Below are 12,690 nucleotides of genomic sequence, written 5' to 3'. Positions count from 1 at the left end.
GTGGACGTTCTAGTTGTTGGATATACCTGGTTAGGTACATACCAAAGGGAGCACTGTACTCAATCATAGTTCATTTTGGCAAATTTGGCTTGACAAGAATTCCTCATTGCTCACTACTTTCAGTACTCCATTTGAAGGTACAGATTTTTGAGAATGCCATTTGAAATAAATTCTACAAGTGAAGTCTTTCAATGTGCAATGGAGCAACTTTTTTTCTGTGTATCCTTGTGCTATTATAGTAGATTACATACTAGTTGGAGGTAATGGTGAAGCTGAGCATGACAGAAACCTCAGAAAAGTTCTGGTAAGAGCATGTCAAGTGAATCTTAAGCTCAATCCACAGAAATGCAAATTCAGGCTACAAGAAGTTACTTATGTTGGGCATTTAATTACCAGTGCAGGCCTACAACCAGATCCTTCAAAGCAAACAGCCATTATCGAAATGCCAGCTCCAAACAATTTTCAAGCCCTACAATGTTTTCTTGGCATGGTTAACTATTTAGGCAAGCTCATTTCAGACTTATGCCAACTTTCACCACTGCTCAGAGAGGTGACATATAAAGATGTATCCTGGTCTTGGTTAGAGCAACACCAAAGTGTATTTGATGTCCTGAAACAGAGAATTCCCAGTCCACCAACTCTCAGATGCTATGATGTTCACAAGCCAGTCACTCTTTCATGTGATGCTTCAAGATTTGGTCTAGGTGCAGTCATTCTACAAGAGGGTCAACCTGTTACCTATGCATCAAGAACTCTTAACCAAACTGAAAGGCAGTATGCTCAGATTGAGAAAGAGCTTTTGGTAATTGTTTGCATGTTCAGAATTCCATGATTATGTTTATGTTAGACTTATCCAGATCAAAACAGACCACCAACCTCTAATCACTATCTTGAGAAAGCCTATGCATTCATCTCCAGCCAGACTGCAACACATGATGCTGAGATTGCAAAAGTATAATTTCACTCTTGTCTACAAGAAAGGCAAACTTCTTTATTTTACTGATACAGTATTCAGCTCGCCCAGAAATACCATTGAACAGCATGAGAATGAGAACCTTGATTTGGAAGTCATGTAAGTGAGAATTTTTTCTTCCACACGTCTTGATGAGCTAAGAGATCACACAGCCACAGATTCAGTTTTACAGAGGCTCAACTTCTTTATCAATAAAGGATGGCCATCAAAGCAATCTAGTTTACCTTAAGAAGTGCAACCTTATTTTCCATACAGAGATGAGATGTTGTCTGACGATGATATCATTATGAAAGGTCCAAAATTAATTATTCCAAAGTCCTTACAACAAGAGTACATTACTATCTTGCACTGTGGTCACCCAGATGCAGACTCTACCAAAAGAAGGGCAAGAGGTCTTGTATTTTGGCCTTCTATGTCACAAGATATTGAAAGAGTGTTATTATCTTGTTCTTTGTGTAATAGTACTAAGCCACATCAACAGAAGGAACCACTTCAGCTAAACCATATTCCTGAACTACCTTGGATGACAGTAGCCACTGACATTTTCAAGTGGAATGGTCAACATTATTTGGTGTTAGTACTAACTGGTTCGAGATTGACCTGCTTCCCAATCTAGCTTCCAGTACTGCCATTACTAAGTTGAAGCATCATTTTGCAGTCCATGGTAGTCCACATAAAATTTATTTCTGACAATGGCATGCAGTTTACAAGCAACAGTTCAAAAGATTTGCCAAAGAATGGGATTTTACTCATGTCACTAGTAGCCCAGAGTATCTGCAGTCAAATGGTTTGGCAGAATGTGCAGTTCAAAGTGCAAAACAGTTACTGGAGAAGTCAAAACAAGGTAATAGTGATGTTTTCCTGAATCCCTTGAATCTCAGAAACATCCCTTGTGATAAAAATCTTGGTTCACCTGCTCAGAGACTTCTGTCGAGACAAATCAAAACCACATTACCAATCAGTAGTCAATTGTTGGTTCCATTTGTTAAGAACAACAGGTCAGGGAAAACCAATCTATTGAAGAAGGGTTTAACCCAGAGGTCCTACTATGATACAACCAGCAAAGGAGAAGTGGTAAGGATGCAAATGCCCAAAGGTTATGATCAGATTGGAGTAGTAAAGAATATTTTCCCAGAACCGAGATCATACATTGTGGAATCAGAAAGAGCAGAGTTTAGCTGGAATCAGAAGCATCTGATGCCAGTGACTGAGCCTATACCACAACACATAGCCTGTGAGAAAGACTCTTTATCTCAGAGTGAGTTGTCCATTGTGCCAATTCTAGAGGAAATTCCAGAAAATATTCCTGTTCCTGTGATGAATCCAGAAGTTCCTGATATGAGCTGTTCATCAAAGACTGTCCCTGTTGCTAGATTCAGTCCAGAATGTTATGTTACCAGATCCATTCGTATCTCAAGACCATGTTATAGATACACAGCAACTTGGACATGAACATTGTGTTTGTTTCTAATGTCTATAACAATGCATGTCTAACTCCAATGTTGTTTTTACCAAGGGCAATCTTTTTAGGAGGGAGGATGTAGCTCAATGTGTATGCATGTACCTTTAAAAAGCTATCCAAGGGCTTACACAAGTGTATAAATACTGAGCATGTGCAAGCCTGACTGCCATTTTATCGTAAACTGTTGAGATGTAAACATGTATGTATGTAACGTCTGTCTGTTAGTCTGTTTATATTTTATGATGCTGCTATCCATCCTGATATGTTTTTATATATTAAAGCATCTAAACGAAATACCCCACCTGCTTGTCATCTATGTTAGAGAGGGACAAGTGACAGTAATGTTGACCAAACAGCCAGGCTTTAGGAGTGGCCACAGTGTCACCAATAGATATAAGTACTCTCAAAGGTTAAAATATTCTCTAAATGACCAGCCACGATGAAAAGTTTGAATATATTTAATAATAAATAATAAAACAACATGAAAATATGCAATATCTTTTAACATTAAGCACCAGAGTTTCAATCACAGGAAATATTAAAAATAACACAGCTGGAAAGATTCACACAGTTACAGAAAAAACAGTACTTAACTATTCTCACTATATTTTCCTGACTGATCTAGAAAATGACTGTTTCTACTTAATAGAGCAAGGCAAAATGAAGTAGGTGAGGGATCCATCTATGTCAGGTTCCAAGAAATAGACTGCCTTGAGACGTCTGTCTCTTGTAATATTAAAACATTATTTATGTACAGAATTACATCACAGAGATCTGGTCACCTGACTTCTGGTTCCCATGCAACTCCCATTGCTAGAAACTGCCAGGATTTAGCCCCTACAGTGGATATAAAAAGTTTACACACCCCTGTTAAAATGCCAGGTTTTTATGATATAAAAAAATGAGACCACAATAAATAATTTCAAAACTTTTCCCACCTTTAATGTGACCTATAACCTGTACAATTCAACTGGAAAACAAACACATCTGTTAGGGGAAAGCATATAAAAAAAATGTACAATAAGCTGGTTGCATAAGTGTGCACACCCTTAAACTAATACATTGTTGAAGCACCTTTTGATTTAATTACAGTATTCACTCTTCTTGGGTACAAACCTGCCATCAATTAAAGAGACTCTGATTAACCCCAAATAAAGTTCAGCTGTCCTAGTAGGATTTTCCTGACATTTACTCAGTTGCCTGCTACAGCAAAAGCCATTGTTCGCAGAGAGCTTACAAAGCATCAAAGGGATCTCATTATTGAAAGGCATCAGTCAGGATAAGGGTATAAAAAAATTTCCTCAGCACTGGATATACCATGGAACACAGTGAAGACAGTCATCAAAAAGTGGAGAAAATATGGGACAACAGTGATGTTGCAAAGAACTGGATGTCCCTCCAAAATTGTTGAAAAGACAAGACAAAAACTGGTCAAGAAGACTGCCAAGAGAACTTCAGCAACACTGAAGGAGCTGCAGAAATTTTGGCAAGTACTGGCTGTGCACTACATGTGGCAACAATCTCCCATATTCTCCATATGTCTGGGCTAAGGGGTAGGGCTGATAGACAGAAGGCTTTTCTTACACAGAAAACATCCAGGCCTGACTAAAATTTGCAAAACAATACATCAAGTCTCCAAAAAGCATGTGGGAAAATGTGTTATGGTCTTATGAGACCAAGGTTGAACTTTTTGGCCACAATTCCAAAAGGTATGTTTGGAGCAAAAACAACACTTTGCATCATCAAAAGAACACCATCCCCATTGTGAAGCATGGTGATGTCAGTATCATGCTTTGGAGTTGCTTTTCTTCAGTTGGAACTGGGGCTTTAGTCAAGGTGGAGGGGAATTATGAACAGTTCCAAATACCAGTCACTCTTGGCCAAAAACCTTCAGGCGTCTGCTAGAAAGCTGAAGATGAAGAATTTCACCTTTCAACACCACAGTGACTCCAAGCATACATCCAAATCAACAAAAGAATGACTTCACCAGAAGAAAATTAAAGTTTTGGAGTGGCCCATCCAGAGCCCAGACCTAAATCCAATAGAAAATCTGTGGGGTGACCTGAAGACGGCTGTGCACAAGAGATGCCCTCACAATCTGACAGATTTGGAGCACTTTTGCAAGGAAGAGTAGGCAAATATTGTCAAGTCAAGATGTGCCATGCTGATAGACTCCTACCCAAGAAGACTGAATGTTGTAATTAAATCAAAAGGTGCTTCAACAAAGTATTAGTTTAAGCATGTGCACACTTATGCAACCAGCTTATTGTACATTTTTTATTTTTATATTTTTTCTCCTTAAAGATTTGTTTATTTTTTATCAAATGATCATGTAACCAAAAGAAGATTTTAGTTTGGTCTAGCATTATGAGAAGTGATATTGGCTTGTCCAGGACTGGGTTGAATATTCCCCAGTGATTAGTAGCACAGAGATGGCTAATAAAATTATTTTTTTCTGTGAAACTTTTACTTATTTATGTAGTCCATGAGTGTGCAGCAATTTTGTGGCTAATATGAAAATTCCTTTATTTACTGGAATGCTGGGATGTATATGTCTGCTCCACCAGCTAGGTATATCAATTGCAAGCACAGAAGATAGGCTGATAAAATGGGTCCTAACCGCAGAATTAAAGTAGCAACTGTTGTATGTAGGGAAGTAAATTGCTGTAATGAGGAGTAGCAAGGTAGAAAGCGAAATAATTTTAGCCTTGAACCCAGCTATGATTTTAATGTTGTTATAGAAGTGAAGGTAGGTTAAGTTGTGAATAATGTCTTAATTAAAGATGTTATAGTAGTAGCTCAAGATAAGATAAGTATCAAAACAAGTTACATCATTTATATAACAGTGGTGAAATATACCAGTAAGGCAGGACATAATTTAGTGAGGAATGGAAGGTAGCAATAAGACATGATACTAGCCAGAAAAAAAGCAGGAAGGCGTAAGAAAACAGACAAGTAGGAAATAATATTTAGTGAGTAGACAGTGTCCAAAATAGATGTTATTCCTCAGAAGAAAGTATGGTAGAATATGAAGAGTATAAAGGTATTGCTGATATGAGTGGGTGGGAAAGGGGGTAGGGTAGAGGAGTAAGATAGAGGAGGGCAACACCACAGTCTGCAATGGAGACAGAGAGAGATGGGTGGTGCAAGATATGGAAGGTGCTCTGGATGTATAGGGTACTACTGTAGAGGAAGAATTGAAGAAGTACACTAGTTAAGAATTAAGACATGGTAGGCAAGAATATATGAAAAAATAGATGACAATAAAGTACTGAGTAAGGAACATGGAAAATTGAAGACTGTGATGTAATAAGTAAAGTAAGCAAGAGTTTTGAGAAATAGAGCATTAGAAAAACTGTGAGGAAGCACCTAACTATTACATGATAAAAAGGGAGAGAATAAGGAAACTGGTAGGACAGTCCAGAAGAGCTACTGTGGGGGAGACAATTACAAATTCACTGGTAAAAGAGATATTAGGGAAAGCAACACCCTTGAGAATGGAGAAAAGGGCAGTTAGCTGGGGAAAGAGGCAATACATGGATGGAGGTTAACAAGGGTGCTAGCAGAATGGAAGAGAGGGACAAACAAAGTTGTAGCAGTAGTTATCGTAAAGGAATCAATATAGTGCAGCCAAAATTCCCATCTAAAATATTAGTAACCAATTATTATCATGCAGTCTAACAAAAAAGGGGGAGAATCCTTACAAAGGACTCAGCTTCTGCTCCCATACTTTCAAGTGGACACACTGGTTTTGCCAGGGAATTGCGTGGTACAGCATTACTTCAGGGCTGTTAAGACATGGTAGGCAAGAATATATGAAAAAAATAGATGACAATAAAGTACTGAGTAAGGAACATGGAAAATTGAAGACTGTGATGTAATAAGTAAAGTAAGCAAGAGTTTTGAGAAATAGAGCACTAGAAAAACTGTGAGGAAGCACCTAACTATTACATGATAAAAAGGGAGAGAATAAGGAAACTGGTAGGACAGTCCAGAAGAGCTACTGTGGGGGAGACAGAAATTACAAATTCACTGGTAAAAGAGATATTAGGGACAGCAACACCCTTGAGAATGGAGAAAAGGGCAGTTAGCTGGGGAAAGAGGCAATACATGGATGGAGGTTAACAAGGGTGCTAGCAGAATGGAAGAGAGGGACAAAGTTGTAGCAGTAGTTATTGTAAAGGAATCAATATAGTGTAGCCAAAATTCCCATCTAAAATATTAGTAACCAATTATTATCATGCAGTCCAACAAAAAAGGGGGAGAATACTTACAAATGACTCAGCTTCTGCTCCCATACTTTCAAGTGGACACACTGGTTTTGCCAGGGAATTGCGTGGTACAGCATTACTTCAGGGCTGTTATCAGGCCACTCTTTAAGAAACCAATATGCATTGGGGAAAGGAGCTCAGCCCTAAAGTCTTTGGCTAAAGGTCTCAGCTTTTGCTCTTAAACTCTCAAGTGGACACACTTACCTTACCAGGAAATTGGGCAATGCTGCACTGCTTCAGGGCCATTATCAGACTACTCCTTCACAGCTCAAGGTGCATAGTAGGGTGGGGTTCAGTCCTAATGTCTCTGGCCCTACTAGCTAGCTGCTCTGGAGAAATGTCTCAAAAATGTTTAGTTTTAGGAGGGACAGAGCAAATGTTTGAGCCAAAATTAGGCATGCCCCTAATAATTAGCAACAGTTTAGTGGTATGGGAGAATGAAACCCTGTTTTCATTTACATATATGAAACCCGGACTTCCATGGCAATATGATGTTAGCTTATACTGTGAAGATGCCTCTAAACTAGATATATTTAAATAGACCATATGACCATCCCAATTTAAACTGGTGAAAGAGACATATTCTATAAGTAATTAGTATGCCGAACAGAATGGTGTTCTGGCCAACAAGTAAGGCAGGAAGAGCATACACACACACACACACACACACACACACACACACACACACACACACACACACACACACACACACTTGTTCTGTTATGGATCTTTACTGTATATTTAAACATCATAGCTGTGCACTTTGATTCTTTTTCACACTGATATATTTTTAAAAAGTCTTTTTTACCTAATAGAAGCAAATAATTGTGTTACCTTCTGTTGTGCACGTGTTTATTAAAGCACTGTATACAGTATCAGTAGCTTAACTTGCTCCTGACAAATGTTTAATGTTGTCATATAGATCAAATACACTATTTTGTAAAACTTTTGTTGTCCCAGAAAAAGGTATAACATCATAATTGTGTATCAGACTTTTCTACCAGTGCAGAAGCATGACATTTCTATATTCCAGGTATACCTTTACTGATTCTCTATTTTTAATTCCTTTTTAGCTTATCCCCTCCATACCCAACTATGACGTTTGACGTTATAGAACAGCTTAGATTTGCACTTTCAGTCCTGTCTTCTGTCTCCATGTGACCCTACAAGTGTTGGATCCTCCACCTTCATGAGAACTAAATGTTATTAGTTTTATATGGTTTGCTGTGTAGTTGCAAAGAAGGGACAGACCAGAGCCCAAACACCACAGAGTGTGTCACTGCAAGGATGATTATAATGTTTCCTTCCTTAGAAGCTGCACGTACTGGTGTATCTTTAGTATATAACTGGATATGCCTTCTACTGTATCTGACCATTGCACATGTTTAGATTTATATGGTTTGTTGTGTAGTTGCAATGAAGGGGCAGACCAGGGTCCAAACACCACAGGGTGTATCACTGCAAGGATAATTATAATGTTTCCTTCCTTAGCAGCTGCATGTAGTGGTATATTTTGAAAACATAAATGGATAAGCTTTCTACTGCCTCTGACCATTGCACATGTTGGCAACAGATTGCTGCTGGTATTTGCTCATGATGAAATGTGCCTTTTGCTTCCACCAAAGGACAGCCAAGCTAGAAAGTGCCCCTTCCCTGTATGTATGTATGTAGAGTAGAGACAGAGACAGAGAATGAGACAGAGAGAGAGAGAGAGACAGAGCAAGGGAGAACAGGCTGCCAAACTTCATTCCTTCCTGCTTCAGATGAATTCCTAGAAATTCTAATGTGTTCCCAAGCTTGGGATGCAAAGCCTGTAGAGAAGCACTGTGCCTTTACACCAATGTCCAATTCAAAATTGTGTTGTTCTACGGTGGTATCATTGTTATTTTTTCATATTTCATGAATGAACAAGGGAATAATTGTATTTCTTGTCTGAATACTAATTTTATGTAGTGGTTATAAAATGAGTCCTATATAAAAAAATGACCAGATTATAAAAGAATAAAACAGACTATGTTTATTTAATATGTGCATTTATTAAAACCTTGGAATGAACATCTTGAAAATTATCAGATTTTTTTAATATTTCCAATGTATTTACATCAGATTATTTTTAATGTCTTTAATGCATTTATGTAACTTTGCATTTTTACAACAACTTTTCAGCATCAACTTTCAGCATCTTATCGCATGAAGAGAAGTAGAATAAAATGTCAGCTCATTGTCAGTTTCATATAGTAAAATGTAGGCTGTAGTCTACTGACAGGACTGACTAATATAAATGGATTCATGAGCTGGTGCCTCAGATGGTATTATAAAAATGGTTATCGTACTGGTGAACGAAGTTTGAACTCTTGAGCTTCAACTGTCTGAGTTTCACAGTTCCTTCATAGGAAAACACTGTCAGTGGGTTTGCCTGCAGAAATGTCCTTTTTGGGGAACTTTCCCCTTCTTCACGTCAGTGTGACCATGGAGTTGGCATATATAACTTTGGAGGATGTGGAGGGTGCAGGGGGGCTTTGACCCATTCAAAAACACTTAAAAAGTGTTTTCAGCAAGATGTTTTCCTTAAACGCAGATCTGGGATTCTGATCCGCAGTGCAGTTGCTTTCATACACTCATAGTGGAAGTTAGGAAAACCTGGGAGAAATATGCCAAAACAGCTTTTGTGGCTTCAGATCCAAATTCATATGTCTGGAGAAATATGCGGAATGCAACCCCCCTAATGAAATAAATGAAGTACTGAAGACCTTGCATAAATTATAAGTTTGATTGCTAACAGTGAGGATAAAGGCTTGGCAGTAATCTGACAATGAGTACAAGACAAAATATTGGTGGCATGGTGGTGTACGGGGGGGTACACCAACATTAGTGAGCGGACCTACAGCAGTATGTTCTTGAGAGAGAAAGCTATTTATGTACTTAAAACTTTGATTTCGGCAGCACTTATGTCACCAAAGCTTCTGGAAGGGCACCCAAGGTTTCTGCAAACTCCCCTTGTTTTTTTTTTCCTCTCACCTTAACACTGACCAGGTACCCCAACTTTCTGTATAGATCCATCATCCTGGGCTACTTCATTGAGGAGTAGCCTGGCATGTTCCTATGTAGAATGAGTCCTATCCTTATGACTGAGAACAGACTTTATGGCTACATGGGCTACAGAACCCCCCTGTGACTGGAGAAGCAGAAATGGTTGGCTCATAATACTGCAGCTAAGCTTTCTAAACTCAATCCCTCAACATATTGACAATGCTTGAGCAGTTTGGGTGGGCAAAAAGGTGTGTTCTGTAATGCTTGCCCTAAGCCCTAGAGCAACCATGCCTCCTTTAGGCATCCTTCATGTTCGAGCTCAGTGATGCTGGAATGCTGGTCTATACTAGAAGTCAAATAATCCCCTGATTAGCATGCATCTTCCCTCTCAGGATGGGCATAATCACCTTCCCTGCCAGCTCCATTGGATGTCTGAGTTACTAATCAATCACTTTGGCCATAGTCAGGGCTTCATCCCTCTACAGTACTGCATCAGCTACTGCAACTCCCCTTGCTCCTTATTACAAGTTGGAGTGTAGGTGTTGATAGTGTTACCATAGTATAAGACAGAAAAAATGAACTATCCAAAACAGGAGGGAGCCAAAGATTGTGAAATGAGTGCTTATTATTATAGCTGGAGATGAGAATGTATGAGTGGAACGAATAATAGATGAGGAGCAGTACCACAGGGAAAAAAAACAAAGCATAAAGGATAGAATGATGGAATGTTCAAAACCTGATAGGATGAGGTAACTTTTAGAATTTTACAGTATTAGAGTCATACCTCTCAACCTCTTAGGACAAGAAGTCTGAACAAAGCCAAAATGAATGGGGGCACAAAGGCCCAAAAATATGGAGAGATTTTAAATGTTAATATTATAAACTTGGAAGTTGTTAGAATAAAAGGTTTTGTGTTAGTATACATTTTCTGAATGATATGAAGTCTGAAATTCAAATGGCTGTCACTATTGGGTAGGTTCCAGTCCTCAGTGATTTGCCAGAGAAGCACAGATTTTTATGAGGAACTGAAAATGTGAACATTCTGTGAAAATATGGACATCTGAGAGGTATGGTTAAAGTGTTAGTGAGTCATAAGTTGAAAGCACCGTTAAGGAGCTGTCAAGGAGCTTGCATCTCATCCCCAATACATTTTATTTGTAATTCCCAAATAATAAAGAAATCCATCACAAAGAAAGCCAATTCCACCTTGAATGAAATGACCTATGGATCCTACCTACACCTGCCAGTAGAGAAGAGACATCACAGATTCTCACAAAGGATGGTAAGAGCACAGTATATCATCACAGATAGAACGACCTGCACAACAGAAATGTACTTGTTTAGCATGGGTTAAAGAAGTGAGACCTATGAGAACAGCATAGGATACCTCACTTCAAGAGGTTTTCCCTTCTGAAGAGTAGTGAAGCAAGGGCTCTATTTTTTGGCATGGTGCATGTATGCATGCAAACATATAGCTTACGTTATTTCATTATATGAAACAAAATCAAATGAAGGGACGGAAAGGAAAAAATTATCTGCTTCTTGTTCAGCTATCCACAGATGCAAACATAACTACAAATGCAAATGTTGCTCTAATTAGTTCTGAAAAAGTTCAGAATGCAAGAAATGTGTATTCCCTTTCTTGTCTCAGGAAGTCTTCAGAGCCTGTTCAAATGTTGCTGTTTTTCTTTCGGCTTTTCCTGGTTAGGGGTCACCACAGCAGAACTCCAGTCTGCTAATGATTGGCAGTAGATATTTACGGTGCCGAGGTGCCAGCTCGACACCCAACCTTCAACGAAGGCACGCCCATTCAAGCATGTCTTTTGAACGCTGCTCGACCTCGGGGAGGACATGCAGACTCCACACAGAAGGCACTCCAGCCAAGAATCAAACAGGAGAACCTCTTGCTGTGAGGCGACAACCAACGCTACCGCTGCACCACCGCAGCTTCTTCAGCGCCTGTTCAAATGCTACTCAAAACTGTAGCATTTATCTGCCCAGTAATCTAATCCAGTCAGAAGGAATTCTGAACACAATGTATTCTTATAAATTTAAAGTGAGAATGAAATTATGTAGTTTATATAACTGAACCTTTAGATTCTTTTGTCTTCTGGTCTATAGTTTATGTTGGCCAGCATGATGCATAATGAAGAAAAAAAACTACAGTTTCTGATAAGAAGGACCAATACTATTTCATTTAGCACAGGAAACATACCATGTGCAGACTGCACTGTAGTCATGCAGTTTAAATAGTTTGAGAGTTTGTTAACAACTATATAAGTAGAAATAAAACATTTTCTATAGAAATCAACAAGATGTTTGCTGGAGGTTCACTATTCAATACTGTTTAATTGTGTATAAGAAAATAAGACATACTTCTATTTAAGAAGAGTCACTGTTTTCTTATTTTCAGAATGGAAGCATTTTTCCTTGCATGCAGTCACTTTTTAGGTCATGAGAGCTGCTTGCATCCAAGTGATTCATGTGATATAATTAGCCAATCATTTTTACAAGGAGTCACATTACCATTTTCTTGTGATAGAATAACAGTATGATCAGGATGCCATTCTTTCCTCATTGGGAACTCTGATTGGCTCAAACTGTGTTTCTCATCAGGTATGCATGCCCTCATATCACACACTGTTTTAAAGTCAAGAACTCCTTTCTGAGGTGGACTGAGGGTCAGTAAAACTTTGATGATGAAGTCTCCATTAGGTAAGGAGTTTCAAATCTTGCATGCATCAGGAGTACTTGACTCAATCCTAATTCATTCCTGTCTTTACATTGGACATATACCGGCTTTGCAACACCTTTAGGATGCACTGTCGTCTCAATCTTTCCAGGGATATAGGAGGTCACCATTCATTCTCCTCTGGTGAGAAAGGGCCTAGGCTGAATACCTGGACTTCATGACACCTTCTGGTCTTCAAGATCATTGCATATTTCCAAACTTG

This window comes from Protopterus annectens, chromosome 13.part0 (genome assembly GCF_019279795.1).
Source record: "Protopterus annectens isolate FY-2018-M chromosome 13.part0, PAN1.0, whole genome shotgun sequence".
NCBI lineage: Eukaryota > Metazoa > Chordata > Ceratodontiformes > Protopteridae > Protopterus > Protopterus annectens.
Note: the sequence above shows the minus strand (reverse complement) of the source record.